We start from the raw sequence: 22730 nt of genomic DNA on the forward strand, positions 1-22730 counted from the left end.
ATTGTGACTGCAGATATGTTCTCGTACTACTCAGCCTCACATCTAATGATCATAAATGAGTGATGGCATGATCACCACCAAGTCCCAGTATACTTGGCTGAATAAAGGGTGATGGGCAGCACCCACATGTTGGATTACCTCTATGGGAGGGCAGAGAAAGCCTCTCTTCTCTGAGTGACATGTGGTAATTCAGTTATGGCTCACCACCTTGTGTCGCATGAGATGGTTGGGTAGGTTGAAGGAGGGGATGCCACTATGGCGCAGCACAGTGCTGCATCAGGTACCCGTCTGGAGGGTTTTGGGAGATGGGACCTCATAGGCATTTTAACCCTGGGGGATGTCATGTGCAGCACAGTACTGAAATGTTTCCAAGACCTACAACAAGACTTTCAGCTGCATCGTAGCCAATTCCACCATTACCTACAACTCAGTCATGCTATTACCCCCTACATTAAACACATAGACATGCTTCCTGAATACAATCCATTAGGGGATAAACTCGTTCCAGATGCCCTAGGGGCCCAAAAATATTTGAGATATATCACTCTCTAGTGCTACACTGCACTCATACCCTCTCAGCTCTCCATAGGCAGATTTAGACACATTAAATGATGAAGATTGGTCAGATGCATTGGGCACCCCCACGAAGCAGCCACTTCTGCCCACCTTCACTTTATCCAACTAAAATACCTGCATAGGGCGTACTACACGCAATATTGCTTATGGCATATGGGCCTGGTGGCCTCCCGCTATGCATATGGTGTCAATCTAGGGACAGTACCTTCTTCCATATAGTCTGGAGCTGCACTGTTCTTGAGGGGAGTCACTTCCTGTCTGGATAAGGTGCTTGCCTGGACCATCCCCCTATGTCCCCAGTTGACCCCTCTCCATATCATGGACCTGTTAGTGGCACAGATATAAGAGAGCAATATTGTTCCTGGGACTGACCTTAGCTAAACGGTATATAGCAAAGGCATGGAAAGTAGTATGGAAACAGAGTTTGGATCCCTGCATGGGGCTGGGGATCGCTGAGTTTCAGGTGAGGGGACGTTCCCAAAAACACCCCAAGATTTGGCAGAAATTGGCAGATTACAGTGGTATTACCTTAGAGCCCGTCCAAACCTCTACATCTGGTTTGGATGATGAGATTAGAACATATGGAATGTCCTACCCCTAATATAACACACAGCCCTACGCTCTTTATTACTCAGACTTCACAGAGTAAACAATGGGACAGGGTGGGTGGGGATTTATATGTGCTGGTTTTATGTTATTTTTTATTGTTTTCATCTTGTACCATGTTGTTGGCATTCTCCTGGTCATCATGGCCAGATTAATCTGAAAAAGAAAATACGATTTGTCTTTAAAAAAATAATTGAAAAGTACTATGGTGGCAAACTTAGGTGGCTCACCGATAAGTTGGTCAGCTAACACACTTGTTTCTTACCAAACATCCTCCTCCTGTGCTGCTTCAGGAACAGTGTAATTGTGTAGTATGAAATCTTGGTTCATTTTGATCATGGTCACCGTCTTCACATTTTGAGGTGAGTGACTGGTCCTTCTCACTGTGACAACTGTGGCAGGTGCACTGAGCACATGCTCAGCAGACACACTGGCTACTGGACAAGCCAGATACTTTATTGCCAGCCTGCTGAGCAATGGCCATTGGTGCATTTCGCATGCCAATACACCAATGGGGTTTGATCTACATAGACCTCTTTTGGGTCATCAAGATACTCCTGGAATATTGTCTGAATGTCCATTGCTGATGCCACTTGCTCAAACTATTTTGCCTTCACCTCATCACTGGAATTAAGACCTGCCACTTAAAAGCAGGCCAATGTAGACTTTAGGGCTATTCTTCTGTTCCTGTAGTTGTGGTTGTTGCTAGGGTTCTTATTGCTGGTTGCTGTGAGACAAGACTGCCCTCTCTGGTAGTTGTAGGCAGCACCTCAGAACTTCTGCCCGGGAGTGGGACTCTAGTAATTTCCAGCCATTGTTCTTACAGGTCTCTGGCTTGCTCAACAATTCACCTCTTGTATTTTGAAACAACACCTTCAGAAAAAGGAATAAACGTGGCCAGAATTTTTTGGTATAGTGGATCAAGTAGTGTGGCACAAATGTACTCTTTAGACCACATGATGTCATTTTGCAGCCTTGTATTAACAGCCAAGCGAAGGATTAAGCTCTCAGCCAAGGTATGCACTTCTCCATTTTCATTCACACCTGCAAGTGTGAATCTTTCAGACACTTTTTTAACTGGTCCTGTAGCAGATGCAACAAAGCGGTATCTTAGCCAATCATATTGTCCTCCTTGCTAACTTCCCATGTGAAAATCTCAAAAGGGGATAGCATCTATGCAGACATTTGACTAGGCCCCATTTCTCCGTATCCACTGTCATACTTTTCCCAATTGCATCCCCTCCTCTAGTCATTACCTGTCTGTACTGATAAAACAGACCTTGCAACATGTAATAGGTTGAGTTCCAAAGTGTTGGCACCTCCTGTAGGAGGTCTTTAAGTGTTACTCTATTAGCACGCTGAATAATCTTCAACTGCTTCTGGGCTTTAAAACAATGGCTGAAATGAGTGCAGAGCTTCTGCAGGTGGTCAGTATGTTGCTGACTGTGTCTTCTTTTTTTGAGAGTCCTGTACAACCAAGTTGATGCAATGTGCCAAACACAGGACCCTGAAATAGCCACCATTTGACATGGCCTTGACTATATTACAGCCATTGTCTGTGGCAATAAATCCAATTCTGAGACCTATGGATCACCATGATTCAAACACCTTGCTGTAAAAGTCTTCCAAGATGTTTGCTGCAGCCATATCTCCCTGGCGAACATGGCTACTGTTGCATGCTGCCGAAAGCTCTTAAAAGTATCTTCAGTGCTGAGACCTGTAGATAGCTGTTGCCTAACCCCCAGAAAAAAGATCCAATGTGCAGTGATACACAGTTAATTAGTTGCTTGACGACTGGTCCACATGTCTGTCGTCAGGTGGACTGTGTGAACAGCACTTTGCTGCAAAGCTTGTCTAACCAATTGCAGCACATCATGATGGAGTGCTGGAACAGCAACTCTGGCAAAGTAGGTCCGACTTGGAGCCTTCCATTTTGGGCAGATGGTTGCCCAAAATTCTAAAACTCCCAATCCATCCACAAAAGAAAAATGGAAGAGGTCCACCACTAATATTTTAGACAGCTTCCCATTGTACAAACATGACTTTGTGTGGTTGCGGTCATAGAGCCCCTCCTGCCTAAACAATCCTGTAAGAGTAGCCTTGATTTTCTTCTTTTCTGGGGGCACTGACAGGTGACTTCCGAAACGTAGGAGGTGGTAGACTCAATGTGTGTCTTGGGGCAGTTGCTGTATGCTGTGGTGTCGCCATTTGAGCCGTGTGCCATTTTGAGGTCACTGAGGAGGGTGATGCCAGCACACTGCTGGGAACGGGACTGCTTTGCATAAAGATGTCACCCTCTTCTTCCTCATTACCTCCCACTGTGATTGGTGCTGATGATTCCCCGCTCTCCTCACCTTCACCACTATCATGTGCAACAATTTTTTAGGTGTTCCTCCCACCAGATTGTGTGATATTTTTCCATATGGGTCGTTTGGCCTCCAGTACCATAGTGTGAACCAGGCTTACTTAAACAAACACTCATGTAGCACATGGAGCATATTGAAATGGTATCCTTCTGCTTACTAATTGAAAACTAGGAATGAGAACTTTCTCTGTGTGCCAATGCCTGAAAAAGAACTGGAGGTAGTTGGATGTGTCATTGATTACCTCTCTGCAGTGCTTACTTCTACTGACCTAGGGGATGATGCAGGTCTCATCATGGGACTTACAAATATGGGATCTGGCACTTGGTGGTACCTGTGTCACATCCTTTGGAGCAGGTTGAATAGGAGGGATAATGTTGATCTGCTCTGTGGCAGCTTCCAGAACAATGTCTGGCTCATTGTAATCATCCTCATCCCATAATTCTAAGGCTTTCAGGAATTTTCCTTTTCCCCTGGCTCTCCTGGCATATCTGGGACATGTTCAGGGTCCAATTCATGCCCAGATCTTTATCATCAGAAGGGGTGCTTGGAGAAGATGGTAGAGTGCCCTTCCTTTTTCTTACTGTAGATCTCAGAGCAAATGATTTTAAAAGGATGTTCTTGCTTGGCAGGAAGCTCAACCTCCTGTCTGCTCCAACTTTAGGAAGATCTACTATTGCTCGCTACAGCTGTTGTGCACTTTGCTCTGTTTCCTGGAATGATTGGGTGCTACTTTGAGAAAGGGACAAATCCAGTTCAGTTCAGCACCACTGCCTGTCAGCGTTGCCATGCTTGCAGTGGCTGCCTCTCTGACAGGCATAGGCTTAGGTTGGGGTGATGCCATTGATGTGGGAGTGCTGCTCTCAGCTTCCTACCTGGAGGCCAGTGTGGCAGGCACAGGTCTCTGGGAAAAGGTTGTAGGCAGCACAACAGTGGTGGAAAGCTGCTTTTTCTCACTGGCCATTTTTTTGGCAGCACCTTTCTTTGGGGCCATCTTAAAGCTGTCAGTTGGCAGTGGCACTCAGCTGCAGAAGTGGGAGAGTTTGGAGGAATGACGTCACATTCTTTTGTACAGGCCTTCTGTCTGGCAGTACTCTTGTGCACCTAAGTTCAGTAAAGGAAGAAAAACATTTAGTGAAACGTGGCATTGTTCCTGTTTGAATTAGTACAGACAAAGACAATGTAATTTAGTGTGGTTGTTAAATTAAGTTATTATGCTAAATAATTAACAAAAATATATCTAACCATTTTAAAGTCAAACCACATCACCATAACATAAAATGTTATTTCCAATCAGGATAACAACATACATATGTAACTAGTCTTTGCTTTATACACATCCATGCTAAGAAAGACTCTTGTGGCAATCAGTGAGGTGCATAAGAAAATGGGAAACTCCTTTAAAAAATAAAGGCTGGTGTGTACCGCCGCCTATGGCAGGCAGGGTTGTCAAGGGAGAAATTGAATAATTCTTAAAAAATGAATTATGCTGGTGTGTGTGCAGTACACCTACAATGGCAGGCAGATGGTCCGGAGGAAATGGAATAATACCTAAAAATAAATTAATGCTATTGTGTGGCTGTGTGCCTGTGGCAATAAAGGGGATGGATGTCTGATGGATGGAGGCAAAATACAAACAAAACAAAAAAATTACAAAAATGAAAATAAAAAATAAAAAAAGTAAAAATTAAAATTAAAATTAAAATTAAAAAAAAATAAAAAATTGCTGATGTTTGTACTACAAGAGTATAAAAAACCTATTGGAAGTCAAGGAGGTGCAGGTGAAAAATACAAAAAAATGCATATAATACAGAGCACGGCTCATCATAATCACATTCATAACATACATATACTAGTATGGTCCTCAAGCATATTATGAAACTGATAGCACATGCAAGCCTATGGCAAAAGCACACTGACTAGCTGCACAAAATGACCGCCAGTCACATGGTCAAACAACAGCAGCAAGCAAGGAGGCATGGAGAACAAAACATAAGCAAAAGCACATTGGCTGGCTACACAAAAAGTCTACTGCCCAGATGGTAAAACAACAACAGCGAGAAGGAATCATGGAGAACAAAGAACAAATGCAAGCCTACGGCAAAAGCACAATGGCTAGCTACACAGAATGGCCTCCTGTCACATGGTCAAATGAACAACAGTGAACAAGGAGGGATGGAGAACAAAGAACACATGCAAGCCTATGGCAAAAGCACACTGGCTGACTGCACAAAATGGCTGCCAGTCACATGGTCAAACAACAACAGAGAGCATGGAGGCATGGAGAACAAAGGACACATGCAAGCCTATGGCAAAAGCACTATGTCTGGCTACACAAAATAACCACACAGCTACATGGTCAACCAACAAGCAAGGAGGCATGGAAATCAAATAACACAATCAGGCCTGTGGACACAGACTACACAAATTGGCCCCTGGCCACATGGCATGGAGAAAGGAGACAATTTGTGGCCTATGGCAAACACACTTAATACCAAAAATGGAAATTAACTGAGCTACACAAATTTTACAACAGCGCACATCCTCCTATGGCATCAAATATTACCACATACATACACTTTTTGCGGCACAAAATGTGAAATATAAGCAAAAACCCACATTTATAATTTGATCCAGTGCCATCCCATCCTAAATGATGTTTTAATTAAAACAACATTTACCACAGAAAGAGTTATTTCATGCACTGATTAGTAGTACTGAGCCTTCTGGCTGGATTCCCCAGTAGCAAACTAGACCACATAGTAAAAAAAATGAATATTGCAAATGTAACCAACAGGGAGAAAAGGTACTGAACTGTGCAACATTTTTCCTTTTCTAATGATGAAAAAGATAATGCAAAAAAATAAACTCCAGGCCACCCACCACTGGTGTATGCCTTATCAAAAGAACAACGGCTTTATACAATAGTTTCTGAACTTACTTGTGTGAAAGTTCTTAAATCCAAAAGTATATATACAACAGACAAAGAGAATGATCCTTTCATCCTGAAATCCAAGTGAAACATGACCAGAAGATGGACAAAGCACTAGGAGAAGCCTGCTGGGAGCAGGAACAGGAAGTTGGAGTCCCTGGGGCACTTCTTTCCTGTTTACAAAAAAGTTAAAAAAAGACTTTGCACCAAAAAACAAATTGAACTGCCCTTTGGAGTAAAACTTTCTCTCAAAAAACATCTTTTCAATAGATTTAGCTGCTTCTCGAGTAGAGAATGTGCTCGAGGTGCACCTGCGGTCACTCTCGAGTGGCACTATAATGGTGCCATCATGACTGAAACCTGCGCTAGTGGGTGTAAAATCTCATGTGCGCTGACAAGCGGCCTGAGTCTATGGTGGTGGAATTTAGGAACTCCATGTAGCATGGAGTGCTCAAATTCTGCAAACTCCGCAAGTGGAGTGAATTTTTCTGCTGAGACCTAGTGTGCACTTGCTTTGTATGGCACTGTAGTCTTACAAAAGAGGGCACCGATGTTTGGGTGTCCCTGTCTGTAATACCAATAGTGCTGGTGCACATGTAGTGCCAGTGCTATCATCAGACGGTATTCGCTCGCCCCTATGCAACTAATGGAAACACATTTCCTCTACGCCTGTGCTGTATAACATATGCAGTCACACAGGTAAACATGCCTTTAGTAGGTGCACTGAAAGAGTGCCCCAAAAAGATAGCACAATGTCATTGAGCCCTATGAGGGCAGAATGAATCCGTGCCCTTTGACCGAGTCGCCTGAAAGGTGTAGAGCACTTTCACCTTCCCTTCAGAGGCTGCTACTGAGTGGCAAGTTGATCAGAGACTGCCTGAATGCATCAGTCATCACTGTTCTAGTTGCCTGCAATTGGGTACCTATATTTGCTCCATGTCATCAACCCGTGAGTCTCCAGCTGTTCTTTTATCACTGATTACATCAAGTGTGTTTATCAGTGTTTGGCACAACGGTTCAATTGAACCACCAATGAGGCATCCTCCAGAAAGGAACATAAGCAAATCCAGACCAGTTTCAGCCTTGTTAGTCTTAGTCCAGGAGACATCACTTCGAGTCTGAGGCACAGTGAGCAAGAGACCCACACTGAGGCATACCTTTAGCTAAAAATACCAAAACCGGTGTGGGGTTTGCTCAGTTCTCTTCAGGAAGGGGCCTCATCTGGAGGTTGAAGCTGGACTGTTCCCATGAGAATCAGGGTCAGTACTGATTTGCATAAGACAGGCCTCTGTCTAGGGTAGCTCTGAGTGTAAAAACAATAGGTTTGAATGCTACCGAGAGTCAATGGTAGTAGTTTAAACTATTTATATGCATTCCTCCTATGACTGTGTACATGTTTGACATAAACCTCTAAGTGGTGAATGTATGCCCAAATGTGGGTCTCTCTGTGCCACAGGAGCATTCCTCCCATCAGCATTTGTGTGTTTCTTTACCGTGTAGAGAACCAACATTTAGATTTTGGTAACTCAGACCTAAGTGTGATCTAAAATTTTGAGGTTTTTAGGATATTGGGACTCTCACTCATCCAAGTGTGTCATTGGCACTGCACATACTTAAATCCATCCAGACAGAAAAAGTCCAGTTGTCTTTCTCTTTCCAGGAACATTTTATAACAGGATCCAAAAGTTTAATTAATGTGAGGGATATACATATCAATAACTGCATTATGTTTAAAATATTTTTTTTATAATTTTATTTTTACAAATATTACACTCAAACAGTAGAATATATTTGTTTGAAGTTCCATATATTGCCACAAGTTTCAAACAGTAGTGTTTTTTTTTAAACAACTAAGCACTTTCAAAGACAAATATGTAGAAGAACTGCTGTCCTTTGATTAGAAATTAATTTGAAACTTATGACAATATGTGGAACAAACAGAAATTATTTCTGTTAACACAATTAACACAATAAACTTCAAACAAACAACTATATGCTTGTATCATTATTAGTAAAATGCACTTATTTTAGCGCACGACTCACTCCCATAGGAGCATCTCGGCACTTAGCACAACAGCTAAAGAGGTAGCATTGTCAGGAGCTTAGAAAGCAGTATTGAACAACCATGTTTTAACATCTTTTTGATTTTAGGAAGCTCTGTGCATGAGCGGAGAGAGAGGGGCAGTTTATTCCAATAAAATGAAGCTAAATAAGAAAATGATCTGCCCCCAGATCTGTCTGCTTGGATTTGTGGGATCTTTGGATGGACAATACGAAAAAATCTCAGTAATCTGGGATGCTGATACAAATTGAGTTTTTGGGTTCAAATAGGTAGGCAGAACCTTTTTTAGGGCCATCTGAGTCAAACAACATATCTTTAAATATGATCTGATTTCTAATAGGCAGCCAGTGGAGATCCCTTAGAGTAGGAGCAGCAGACATGTGACAAGGCAAATTACAGATTAGCCGGGGCAATGTGTGTCGAATGATTTCCAGTTTGGGCAGCAAGATGTCATTGGCTGCCTCCAGTAGTCTGTTCTCATAAGTAAGACAACTGATGATAAGGGCTTGGACTAGAGTCTTTCTGTATCTGGGTGGAAACCACAGGAAGGTTTTCCTTAAAAGCTGCATGGCGGCACAGCAGGTACCACAAGTGGATTCATCCTGGGATTTTATAGAGAGGATGTAATCAATTTTAACCCCTAGGTTTTTCTCTACCTTTTTGGGAACAGGAGCTGGGCCAAGCTTAGATGGCCACCAATCGGCTGACCTGATTTCCTGTACCTTGCAAAAAAGTACAATCTCTGTTTTATCTCCATTTAACTGGAAACAGCTGCTAGTCATACAAGTCATGATTTCTCTCATGCAATGAGCATGCTGAGATTTAACTTTTCTAGAGTCATGCCCTAAGGAAATAAGTAGTTGGGTGTCATCTGCATATGACACGATCTCAAATCCACATGCTCTGACTATCTGTTTATGAGGCACTACATAGATGTTAAATTATGTAGGGCTCAGGCAGGAACCCTGTGATACTCCTTTGTTGATTCTTAAATTCTGGACTGGAAGGAGTCAAGACAGGTATTTTGGCTTAGGCAGTCAAGAAAATCACTGGGCCATACAAGACGATGACACAAATTCCTGCCTCATATAATATGTGGGTAAGAATGGAATAAGAGACTATGGCCCTCATTCTGACCCTGGCGGTGTCTCACCGCCAGGGCAGAGGGCAGAGGAAGCACCGCCAACAGGCTGGCGGTGCTTCCGGGGCATTCTGACCGCGGCGGTACAGCTGCGGTCAGAAACGAGAAACCGGCGGTGTCCCGCCGGTTTCCCGCTGCCCTGGGGAATCCTCCACGGCGGCGCTGCTTGCAGCGCCGCCATGGGGATTCCGACCCCCTTACTGCCATCCTGTTCCTGGCGGTGTTCGCCGCCAGGAACCGGATGGCGGTAACGGGTGTCATGGGGCCCCTGGGGGCCCCTGCAGTGCCCATGCCAATGGCATGGGCACTGCAGGGGCCCCCTAACAGGGCCCCACTATGATTTTCAGTGTCTGCCAAGCAGACACTGAAAATCGCGACGGGTGCAACTGCACCCGTCGCACCCCTTCCACTCCGCCGGCTCCATTCGGAGCCGGCATCCTCATGGAAGGGGGTTTCCCGCTGGGCTGGCGGGCGGCCTTCTGGCGGTCGCCCGCCAGCCCAGCGGGAAACTCAGAATAACCGCGGCGGTCTTTTGACCGCGCAGCGGTATTCTGACGGCTGGACTTTGGCGGGCGGCGGAATGAGGCCCTATATCAGAGGCCATTGACAAGTTGAGTAATAACAACATGATCAGCGTCCCCATGTCTAAGGATAATCTAATAGTAATAGAGGCCACCACTAGTGTGATCTCCGTACTATGTGATGCTCTAAACCCAGACTGTGAAGCAGTGGCTACTTGCAATGCAAAAATATGGTGGGGAGTGATGCTGCACAACACACCATTAATGCTGCTCCCACCTGGTGTGGCAATACTCTCCCCTGATTCTGGTGCCCACGTGCAGGAGAGGGAAGTACTTTCTTCCTGCTCTGGAACATGAATCAAGCCATTCCTGGAGCCACTCTCATGCTGTTTTCAGCATGAAATCAGTTCTAGGATTAGTTGGAGCAGGCTAACCCAGTGCTCATTTTGAGGCTATGGGCCTGTGCCAGCAATCCTCTAGCTGTTTCACAGCCTTGGTATTGCTGTGTCTACAGTGCTCATGTCGGACCGGCTGTCGCCAGACAGCCAGCCAATTTGACATGTGTAATGTAGACCAAGCAGTCATCTTCTAATCGCAGGATTGAGCCCTGCCTCCTGCCCTTACACTTGTGCTCACAGTGACGAGCCAGTGGGAAAATTAAAATGGCATTACGATGCCATTTCATTTGTTTGTGTTTGCCTGCTGCACTCACATCAGGCAGGGCAATGCTCCTCCACCCTTGAGGTGGAACCTCCCCCACTGAGAAGTATCTAAGATCTTGTGTTTTTCTAGAAAGACAGTCAATTGCGAGTTAACATGACTTTCTAGAATTTTGGCGAGTGACGGTAACAAGGAGATCGGGTGGTGATAAGAGAGAATCCCCGGAATGGTAGAAGGCTTCTTGAGAATGGGTGAGACTAATGCGCACTTCCATTTCATCTGACTTTTGGCTAAAGTTAAAGAGAGGTTAAAATGCGCTGTAACACTTTGTGCAATAACATTGGCAAAACTGGCTATTATCCTGGGGTGACAAGGGTCAAAAGGGGAGCCAGATTTAGCTAGGTATGACATCCTATGCACATGTTTCAGAGAGCATAACTCGACTTTGCTTAAGATCTTGTTGGAATTAGAAGGGCATTGATTAAAATTAAATTCTCTCTCCTTAAATTCCAGGGCGGTTGGAAAATTCTTATAGGTAAGATTGATTTTATCTTCAAAGAAATCTGCCAGAGAGTCATAAACCTTTTGTGAGGCTGAGATAGTATGAGTACAAGCTCCTGGTTTTATAAAACTAATTAAAGTTTTGTAAAGTGCTTTCATGGTGTTTCCCACACAGTCAATAGTAGCCATGAGATACTCTTTACGAGCTATCATGAGCTTTTCAATATTAGCCTGCATGCTTTGTGTCACCCAGAGATTTAGTGACATACCACTTACATTCCAGACACATCCATTTGAGTTTCAACTCACACATATATTCTGTGTACCAGTGAGCAAGACCTTTTGCTGCAGTGGAAGGAACTTTTTTAATCCGGGCAATGTGGTCAAAGACCCTAGAGAGGGAATTATGGTATCTGTCTACTGTGGAGTCCATATCCTCACAAGAGGATATTGAGACAGGTCTATAATGCTTAGAAAAGGGGGCAGAAGTGACAGCCATCCAAGGGTGGCTAGGTTAAATGAGTTTTGTTTCAGACTTGGCAAATGTATTTTTATAAAGGACCCAAAATTGGATCAGATAATGGTCAGTCCAAGTGACAGGAAGGTGAAGTTCACATGTTACTTCCCCTGAACCGGTAAAAATAAGGTCCAGGTTGTGTCCTGCCTTATGTGTAGGTCCTGACATTATTTGTGTGAACCCTAGCATTTACAAATTTGCTAAAAGTTGCATCACTGCACCATTCTCCATATGTCCCTGTGAAAATTAAAATTACCCAAAAGCAAAAAAATATTTGTGAACAAAATATGTGGTGCGATACGGTCACTCAAAGATTGACTGAAATCTTCCTTTGTATCGGGTGGGCAATATATCAGTGCTTTCCTCCAAGAGTCAGTAGAAGAAATTACAATTTTGAAAACACATCACTCTACCCGGTCAGACATCAAAGTGTCACTTAATTCCATGTGGAGGGAGTAATGGAATGCAATAGCCACCCCTCCACAGAGTCTACCCTCTCTGTCAAGTCTAAGCAATACATAATGAGCTGGTAAAGCTAAGGGCATACACAGAAGTGCTGTTGAATTTAACCATGTTTCTGTAAAAAAAAAAAGAGTTTAGTAGACAGAGAGGAGATAAGATCCCACATTTCTGTAGCATGTTTAGCCAAAGACCTGACATTACAATACAGCCCCTAACCCTCAAGGGTAGCGGTCCTGGACCTTGAAGTGGCACCTTCAGGTGTGGCTTAGTGACCAGGCACACTGCATCTGTGGTTTTAGCTACTGGTAAAGAAGCAAAGCAATGGAATTTACAGTAATTACACAAAGTGTTACACTCTAAAAAGGGGAAACGCTGTTTGCAACTTAATATAGGGTTTTGAAGATTCTTAAGAATCATATGCATGTGGCAGAGCTTAGAAGGAGAATATTTCCCAGGCTAGAGGGCTTACCATTGTTTCAAAGATTAAAAAAAGGAGCAGGGGTCCTGGTGCCTGGCGTTGTCCAAACACGGATGGGCGAAGATGGGCTTTGCATCCGCGATCTGCTATTCCTTAAATAGTAGTCTCCTGGAAGGTACTTGGCGTCTAGACTGCCAATCTACCCAAAATGACGGTGCAACATTTGGCGCGAGTCATGGTGGCTCGGAGAGTGGTAGGTGACACACCTTAAAAGCTTAAAAGTGCTAGAAGATGCTTAAGAAATCCATAAAAATCACCAAATGCCTCAATGTAAAACTATACCAAACTTTGCAAACAGCTGATAATTAATGGCTCCTTGTAAATGCTGTGTCAATTACTTGGAGCACTGCGCGTCCATGTTCTGCTATCACTTAAATAGTAATCTCCTGGGAGGCACTTGAAATCTGACCACAAACCTACCCAAAATGGTAGTGGTCTAGTGGCCCCCAGAAAGTAAGGAAAGGGGAAAAAAAGAACACCCTTCTCTCTCTGCAACAATTGTTGTAAGCTGCAGTGGACTGAAGAGCAGTATGTGACATGCCTGAAAAGCTTAAAGGTGCTAGATGATACTCCAAAAATCCTTAAGAGCCTCTGTTAGACCTGGAATCATTAGGGTGGTCTTACCCTAGACTTTCTGCCTTTCCCCTCCTGTTTTTGCTGTATCTTTTTGTTGGCGTTAGGACTCTGAGCACTTTACTAGTGCTAACCAGTGGTAAAGTGCATGTGCTTCTCCTTTAACCATGTTAACATTGGTGTATCGAAAACTGGCATATTTAATTTATTTGTGAGTCCCTTGTAAAGTGGTATTCCATATACCCAGGGCCTGTAAATTAAATGCTATCAGTGGGCCTGCAGCACTGATTGTACCATCCACTAAAGTAGCCTTGTAAACATGTCTCAGGGTTGCCATTGTAGAACCTATGTGTGCCGTTTCACTGCCACTTTGTCTTGGCATTTAAAACCTCTTGGCAAGCCTTAAACTCCCCTTTTATTATATGTGGCACCTCTACGGTAGGCCCTAGGTAGCCCATAGGGCAGGGTGCTATGTAAGTAAAAGGGAGGACATGTTCTTTTAAGCTTTACATGTACTCATAATGAAAAGCTCCTAAAGTCATTTTTCATTAAGGGGAGGCCTTCTCATCTCATAGGCCAGCACTGGAAATTCCTTAATATACTTTTCAGCTGTCATTCCTGATGAGAATGGAGTAGCTACTTCATGTTTCATATCATTGAAATGTTAATGATAAATCCTCCTTACTGGTGAAGTCAGATTTATTATTACTATTTTAGAAATGTCACTATTAGAAAGTGGGCATTTCTCTACTCTCATTGCTCTGCGTGCCTGACGGCCTGTCTCCAAAACACATCTGGACTGGGATGGGTAACAGCTACATTTGTGCATTCTTTGCTGACAGCCGCAACACAAGATACTCAACTACATCTGCATTCATCTGCATACTGAGGGGTCTTCGTGGGTCGGACCCCACATAAAGGGATGATTACCCCAACTGATAGTCTGGAGCCAGTGCTGAGATAAAAGGAATACCTGTGCACTTCAAGGAGCTGTTTGAAGTCACCCCCACTTCAAAGGCACTTTTGGGTATAAGTACTAGGGCTCTGACCCCCTGAAATCAGTACACTTCTGGACTTGGGAAGAACTCTGCTGGAGTAAAGACTGCTATGCTGTAATGACTGCCACTTTGCCTGGACCGGCTTTTCTAAGGAACTGCTCCTCTGCTTTGCTGAGCTGCCCTGCTGCCTGCTGATCTCTGCCCTGCTAAGGACAAGGACTGGACCCATTTTGCTGAATCCAGAGTGACTGCACGGGTTGGCTGGCTTGCCCCCAGTTCTCCTGCAGTCTCATGGACATCAAAGACTGCCTGCAATTCTTCTGGTGCTGCTGGACTCTGCTATCTGTGAGTCTTACCCATGCCTGAGGTGCCCCTTCCAGTCCTGGGCTTCAGAAGTGGGCTCTGCATCTGATTTCTGTAAAAAACAACACATCGCCTTGAGTATGTAAGAAATTCCACTGCATTGCTCCTTGGATGGGATGCAGAGGCTGTTAGATGACAGCAGGTTCACAGTCTATGCGGCTGGATGACAATTTGAGTGGCTCAACGACGATGCATTGCATTCAATTCTGTGGAGCTGAACAATGATGCAGTGGCCTGACTGTGTGGAAAATACTGATGCATCATGCCCTGACGTCAACGCTGTGCTCCATCACAGGTACTGTTTTAGCAGGCTCTGCGTGGGTTCTATACCCTGCCAACCCTCCATCGTAGTCGGCCTGACCCTTGGATTTGCACCGGTCATTCACAACCTCAAGTAACCTTTTGACTGCTAGTGACTTCTAAGAACTATTCCACATTTAGAACCTCATTACGAGTTTGGCAGAGTGGATTACTCCATCACAAACACCACGGATATCCTGCCTGGCGTATTAAAACTTACATAGGATATAATAGAACTTGTAAAACGGCAGATGGGATATCTGTCACGTTTGTGACAGAGTAATCCCCTCCACCGAGGTCATGATCAGGCCCTTATTTTGTAAACATTAATATCTCTGATTGAAAGTTTGTCATTTTGTTTTTGTTTTACTCAGATAAATATTCTCTATTTTTCTAAACCTGTGTGGAGTCTTTTTGTGGTGTTTTCATTGTCCTACTATCTGCGTGTGTTGCAAAAATTACTTTACACATTACCTCTTAAGTTTAGCCTACTGCTCTGTGCCAAGCTACCAGAGGATGAGCACAGGTTAATTTCGGAAGTATAACTTACTTACCATGACTAGGATTGTGGTTCCTACTTTGACAGCATGCACACCCCTGCCAATTAGAGACCCAATTTCTAACATAGCCCGAAAATGCCCCAAAGTAAAACAATGACAACCTGTGCAAAACTTCTGATAAAAAAAGTTCCTCGTTGATGCTGTGTCAGTTACCTGGAATGTCGGGCATCTGCACTCTGCTATTCTTTAAATAGCAGTGTCCTGGGAGGTGCTTGATGTCCAGGCTACCAACATACCCAAAATGGTGATAGTCTAGGGGCCCCCAGAATGTAAGAAAAGGGAACAAAGAAAACCCAGCACTCTACGCAACTAGGGTGGCAGCCCGAACACTAGTAAACAAGCGTGTGGTTACTTTAAGTGGAGGGGTGTGCAGCCTTTAACGCTGCGTGTTGCACCACAGGAAGCTACCCACTCTTAGCCCTTCCTGCTAGATACGCACCTGACTTTCGGTTTCTCAGGATCTTCAGATTCCTGGTCTCCCTCCTTTTCTGTCATGTCTTCAGATCGTGTCGATCTTCGGCACATCATTGCATTGCTCAGAAAATCTCTTCCTCTGCAACCTGCAAATCAAAAGGAGAAAGAACACACATTAAGCCAGCAACCGTTTATTATGGGGTAACGCCCTTAAAGTGCCTAAAGGTTTACAAGACTATACTTAACTGATACTTTTTAGGGAAGTTTCTTTTTGGAAGGCTTTTTGTCAGGAACTTGAAAAGACAAAGTTTTATATTGATGTATGCATTTATTTCATGAGTACAGCAGTACTAGGTATTTATCTTTTTTAAATCAAGCCCTCACATTTATGTTGATGTCAAAAGGAGAAGTACTTTTTTAGGTTCTAAAGCAATGTTTGGGGCATGAATTGATTCAGGTTGTATATTCAGTTATTTAGGCTATGTAGAATGCCTTCTTTCATAGGATTGTAATACACACTCACTCACAAAAAGTACAAAGGTGGGTTACTAATTACTTCATAGAATATGCACATTAGGTTCTTAAGAATTCAAGAGTCACATGAATTTTGTCTTTTATAGATTTAATAAATATATGTCTTGAGCAACTCACCACACTAGGCACACGGAGGAGGGGATATAAGTAAGTTATTTAATAGTATAATTTAATACTCTTAAATTGTAGGTTCCTTCATAGTATTTCTGTACTGATTTTCATTTTTTTGTTTTCTAGAAAGAGAAAGGTACGAGGAAAGCCAGAAGACAAGAATAGTGACTCGGTGATGATACCAAACTTGTGCCGTCCTCTCTTCCTTGTGGGTCAATTTTGACTTTGACTGTGTTGGGTATTTTTGGCCTACAGGGAGGTTGGGAACCTTCGCAGTGGTCCTTTTCACTCCTGCAAAAAGATCCAGGTGAGAGCTTGACAGCAAAAATCAGCATGAGCTGCAGTGGATTGGAGAGCGGTAGGTGATATGCCTTAAAAGCTTTAAAGTGATTGAAGATGCTTAAAAAGCCTTAAAAGTCCACAAATACCTCAAAATAAAACAATGCCACACTGTGCCAAAGTGCTGTTAATGAATGGTTCCTCGTAAATGCTGTGTCAGTTACATAGAGCGCTGGGCGTCTGCTGTTCTAGACGTCTAGACCACCAATCTACCCAAAATGGCAGCGGTCTAGTGTCACCCAGGAAGTAAGGAAAAGAGAACAAAAGAACACCCAGCTCTCCCTGCAGCAATTGTTGTGAGCCGTGGCGGACCAGAGAGTGATAGGTGACACTTCGTTAAAACTTAAAACTGCTAGAAGATGCTTAAAAAAATCCTTAAAAGCCCTCAAATGCCTCAAAGTAAACCAATGCCAAACTGTGAAAAACCACTGATAATTAATGGTTCCGCCTAAATGATGTTTCAGTCACTTGCTACTGTTTGATGATAATAATAATAATAATAATAAGAAGAATAACAATATTAGTGGAACGTGTTGAGCACATTGCTACTTCAAAGGAAGTGTTCCAGCACTAAGATCCAAACTCCTGCAGGCCAAGTGTGCCTCTGTTAACATAGAAATAGCTCAGTCTGAACAGCTAGGTTATTTATTTTTTTCCGGGAGAGGTATTACAAGGACACCTGATCGACTGAAAGAGGAAGAAAGTACCAGAATTTGGGTGCTAAAAAGCTCAAAGAGCTGCCACCAATGCACGCTCTTTTCACTTTGGGAATGCTAGCCTGTATGGCACCAATGGATCTTAAGTTCCTAGCTGGAACATATGGTTTGATAAAAGAATGCAGATAATATGGTCCAGTATTCTCAAAATCCTTGTAGGAATAGCACAAGGCTTTGTAGGGAAATCTCTGCTTCAGCGGAAGCCAATGCAGCTTGGTGAGCGCGGCCCCCATGGAGGTACGTTTAGGGAGATTTAGCAGAAGTAGAGCTGCTACATTCTGAACCATAAAAACCATGAACTCCGTCCACTCAGGCTCCCCCACAGACCCATGCCCCACCACATATTCAACAAGGCCAGCCAAATCATCGCTCCCCAGCTCCGCGCCATAATCAACAGCTCCTTCGACGCCGCAACCTTCCCAGACACCTGGAAGCACGCCGAAGTCAACGAGCTCCTCAAAAACCCAAAGCAGACCCGGAAGACCTCACGAACTACCGCCCCATCTCTCTTCTCCCCTTCCCCGCCAAGGTCGCTGAGAAGATAGTGAACGCCCGACTGTCTCACTTCCTAGAGGGATTCCGCAAGAACCACAGCACTGAGACCACCCTCATCGCCTGCACAGATGACATCAGAACCAGAGTGGACAAGGGCGAGACCGTCGCTCTCATCCTTCTGGACCTCTCCGCAGCTTTCGACAATGTATGCCACCAAATCCTCTGCACACGCCTTTTTGACGCAGAAATCCGACACAAGGCCCTAGACTGGCTCACCTCCTTCCTCGCCAAAAGAACCCAAAGTGTTCGCATCCCTCCCTTCCTGTCCCCAGCAACCAAGATCATCTGCGGGGTCCCCCAAGGATCCTCCATCAGCCCTACCCTCTTCAACATTTACATGGCCCCGCTCGCCAACATCCTCCGCCCCCACAGAATCACCATCATCTCGTATGCAGACAACACCCAGCTCATCATCTTCCTCACCAGGAACCCTACCACCCCCAAGACTAACCTCCATGCCGGACTCCTCGACATCGCCAAATGGATGACAGCAAGCCACCTCAAACTCAACTCCAACAAAACAGAAATCATCATCATCTTCGGCCCCAACAAGACAGTATGGGATGACTCCTGGTGGACCACCGCCCTAGGACCACCCCCAACACCCTCCACCCACGCACGCAACCTTGGCATCATCTTAGACTCATCTCTCTCCATGGCCCAGCAAATCAACACCATATCGTCCTCCTGTTTCAACACCCTTTGCATGCTACGGAAGACCTTCAAATGGATTCCCTTAGACACCAGAAAAACAGACACCCATGCACTCATCAGCAGCAGACTGGACAACGGCAACGCCCTCTACGCTGGTACCACAGCCAAACTCCAGCAAAAACTCCAGCGAATCCAGAACGCAGCCGCACGTCTCATCCTCAACTACCCCACCACGAACACATCTCCGCTCACCTCAGATCCCTTCACTGGCTGCCCATCAGCAAAAGGATCATCTTCAAAGTCCATATCCACGCTCACAAATCCCTCCACAACCCTGGACCAGCCTACCTCAACGAACGAGTAAACTTCCACGCACCTACTCAACCTCTCCGCTCCGCTGACCTCGTCCTCGCCACAGTCCCCCGCATCCAACGCACCACCTCCGGCGGCAGATCCTTCTCCCACCTCACCTCCAAGACCTGGAACTCCCTGCCCACCAAACTACGTAAGACCCAGGACCTCCTAACCTTCAGAAAGCACCTCAACACATGGCTTTTTGAGTAGTAAATGGCAACCTTTCCCCCCTCCCCCCACAGCGCCTTGAGACCCTAACGGGTGAGTAGTGCGCTTAATAAATTTTTGGATTGATTGATTGATTGAGTCTCCTCACATGGGTCTGTGACACACCTAGATACAGGATATTACAGTAGTCCAGCCTGGATATAATTAGGACTTGGGCTACTGTTTTTTTGTAGACTCTGGCAAGAAACAGAAGATTTTTTTAGGGTCTTTAGAAGCCCAAAACATTTCCTTTTAAGGGCAGTGACTTGGCTGTCAAAAGAAAGCTTCTCGTCAAACCAAGTGCCCAGGTTTGTGACCCTGGGCTTGGGAAGAGGTAAAGGACCAAGAGTGTCAGGCCACCAAGCAGTAGACCAGATATTAGGTTGTTTTATAATTTTTGTGTGGATAGAGTGATTACAATTTTATTTTAAACATGATATTGTTATTCTAATTTATACTCCCCTGCTTGTCAGATTACAGAATTCTACTCTTTGTTTCTGTTAAAAAAATGTGTCACACCTATTTGTGGTTTGAAAGCCCACATTTCTATGATGTATGACAGTGAGGCTTACTAAATAGTATCAAAAAGTGCATGATGAAGGTGTTTGTCACTGTGTAGGCTAAGTTACATTTCCTTTTAGCAGGCCTAGTAAGAAAAAAAGTATATTTTTGTATCTTTGCCTGGGAACATTTTTAAACACAATTCAAAGTCATTTTGAATTTCTATCAGAAGTATAACCAAACTGAGATAGCAGATTAATAAGAGTATTTTATTTTTCTTAAGACCATATTGAAATTACAACAGTTTGGATGTATGCTAGGAGAGACACAAAGGGACCTTCCCAGTATCAAGCAACTTTTGGGACTTAGGGTCTCATTACGAATGTGGTGGTCCAAGGACTACCACACTCATGGTGACAGTCAGACTGCGGCACTCCAGGGGTCCGACCACCACATTTCAACCCTGGCGGGCAGACCCACCAGGGGACAGCTGTCACCACCAGGAACATTGTTTGTGATGGGCTGCTGGTGGTCTCAGTTGTATTCAGCCATGGCAGCACTGAACTCTCCGCCACCACACTGGTTACATCTCAGCTTTCTGCAAGCCTTTCCATGGCGGTCACCCAGCCACGGAAAGCCACTGCTGGGGGCCTGAGAGTGGCCCCTGGACTGCTCCTGAGCAGTGCAGGGACCCCCCCACCCAGCAAATTTGGATTGTACATTGTCTGCTTTGTAGACAGTGCACATTCCGATGGTGCTGGTATGCTAAGGTATTGACTTTGGCTTGGTTAAGGGAGCCAAGACCAATGCCGTAGCACTGTTCCCACCAGTCAACCCGGCAGGAAAGGCATATTACAGTGTTCCTGCTGGTCAGCCCAGCTGGAACATTGTGGTCAGGGTGCTGAAGGTGTCCTCAGCAGGTAAGATTATCAGGTCTCTTCCTCTCAAACCTTCTCTCAACAAGAAAAATGCTTTGGCTACACCTTGTAGTGATGGTCTTAGGCATTGTAGAGCCCTGCTTACTAGGTTGAGTCTTGCCCTTGTGAAAGATTTTTACAACTAGAAAAAGTGACAAAGTCTGAAAATATAACGGGCTATAAGTGAGCTGGTAAAGTTTCCCTAGCTACAAAGCACCCCTGGTGGCTATGAAATTAACCTTTGTCCTGCTCATAACTTTTAGTCCCAAAACTGAAGAGTTTAGTAGGAGCTCGACAATGATGTATGATAGGATGAGGAACCATCACCAGCTTCAGCACCCTGGATTTACTGCAGGTGGATTTTCAGAATCATAAAAGTAACAGAGTTACAAAGTAAAAACATTAACCTATGGGTCCTAGTAGACTACCTTGACCCCTGCTCCATTTAAGTCAGCCTGAGATTAGGCCTAAGGCATTGTCACTTTGTATTTTCTATGTGCTTTTTCCCTTATTTAAAAAAAATAAATCATTGTCTATTATTTCTAATGACCAATGTTAATCTTTGTTGTGTCTTATATATTTATTAACCTTGTTCCAAAGCTACCAGGGTGTCAGGTTTTGGACTGAGGCATCTGCCTTGACCTCAGTGCTGCGTGACACAAACATAACTCCTTCCTGTAGCCCCAGTGCTATCTATGCAAATCAAATTATGCATAAGCAGGTGGCCTTAAGAAAGGTTGCAACAGAGAAAAACCCCAGTGGAAAAACCTCCAGAGGCAGATAAAAAAAAATGTCAAGAAAAGTTGATCAACAGTACAGGTAAGGATGAGTATCAGGGCACCAAAACACCTAAGACCAATTAGTGAAGAATCCAGAATAAGAAGAATTGGAGGAGAGACTTGCAGAATCGCAAGGAAAAAATAATAGGTGAAAAATGTAAAGAAAGGGGTGAACAATGTGATGACAAATCCTATTGGCTGTATTGTGGCACACCTTCACTTAAATTTTGGATTTGATATGAAGACATAGTTCTGCTCCACCTCCTCCCTGAGAACTATGAACAGGGAAGATTCCAGAAAACCTGGTACTGCATCACAGGAAGCACAGGAACTATCTTGGATTGGGGAGAAGCAATAGGAATCCACCTCACCCACCATCCTGGACTGGGAATTATGGAATTGTCCAACTCCACCTCTTCCTCTAAAACTATGGGACAAACAAGGCAAACAGAAGGACTCTAGCAGATAAGTAAATGGCCTACTGAAATAAATAACTTTTCCCCAACACATTTTCATCCTAAGATGTTTGTTTCGGAGGTTTAATCTTTAAGGGAAAGTGTGCGGTGGATCCAGTACCCAGACTTCTGTTATTGTTTTCTCGTTCTCATTCAGGCACACAGTACCACCCCCTTCTGAAGCTCTGGGTTTCTATGAGAATTGTTTAAAAAGCAATGAATTAACAAATGAGCAAGTACAGAAGAGGCATCTTCCCAAAAGATCTCACTGAGAGGGTGTACTTTCCAGTCAATAGAATCTGAAATCTTCTGTGCTAGATTTGTGCATTAAAATTGACATTAATTTCATATTTGTGTTGCCCTTGGTTATCAATCCATTCTATATCGTCCTGTGAATAGCACTTCAAATTTGCTTTCTCTCTGTCTAACGGGGAATGTATATGGCTAAGAGATACAATTTAACCAGGTTCTGTTGGTATTGCACTATGAGGAGGCAGGGCAAGACTGAAGGTTTCTTGAAAAAATCCATACAGGCATTCTAATGACTTGGAAAAATAGCAACATTTGTGACTTCGTGATCT

General features: G+C 44.1%; 1 long non-coding RNA gene across 2 annotated transcripts in view; it reads right to left on the reverse strand.

The window, feature by feature from the left end:
* The window catches only part of LOC138297230 (uncharacterized), a 93455-nt gene that overhangs the window by 68893 nt on the left and 1832 nt on the right, over positions 1-22730 (reverse strand). For both annotated transcript variants that reach the window (XR_011203951.1, XR_011203950.1), the window contains exon 2: positions 16053-16173. This is a non-coding gene — a long non-coding RNA (uncharacterized lncRNA). The remainder of the gene's footprint in view (positions 1-16052; positions 16174-22730) is intronic.

Source organism: Pleurodeles waltl, chromosome 5, assembly GCF_031143425.1.
Source record: "Pleurodeles waltl isolate 20211129_DDA chromosome 5, aPleWal1.hap1.20221129, whole genome shotgun sequence".
In the NCBI taxonomy this organism is placed as follows: Eukaryota; Metazoa; Chordata; class Amphibia; order Caudata; family Salamandridae; genus Pleurodeles; species Pleurodeles waltl.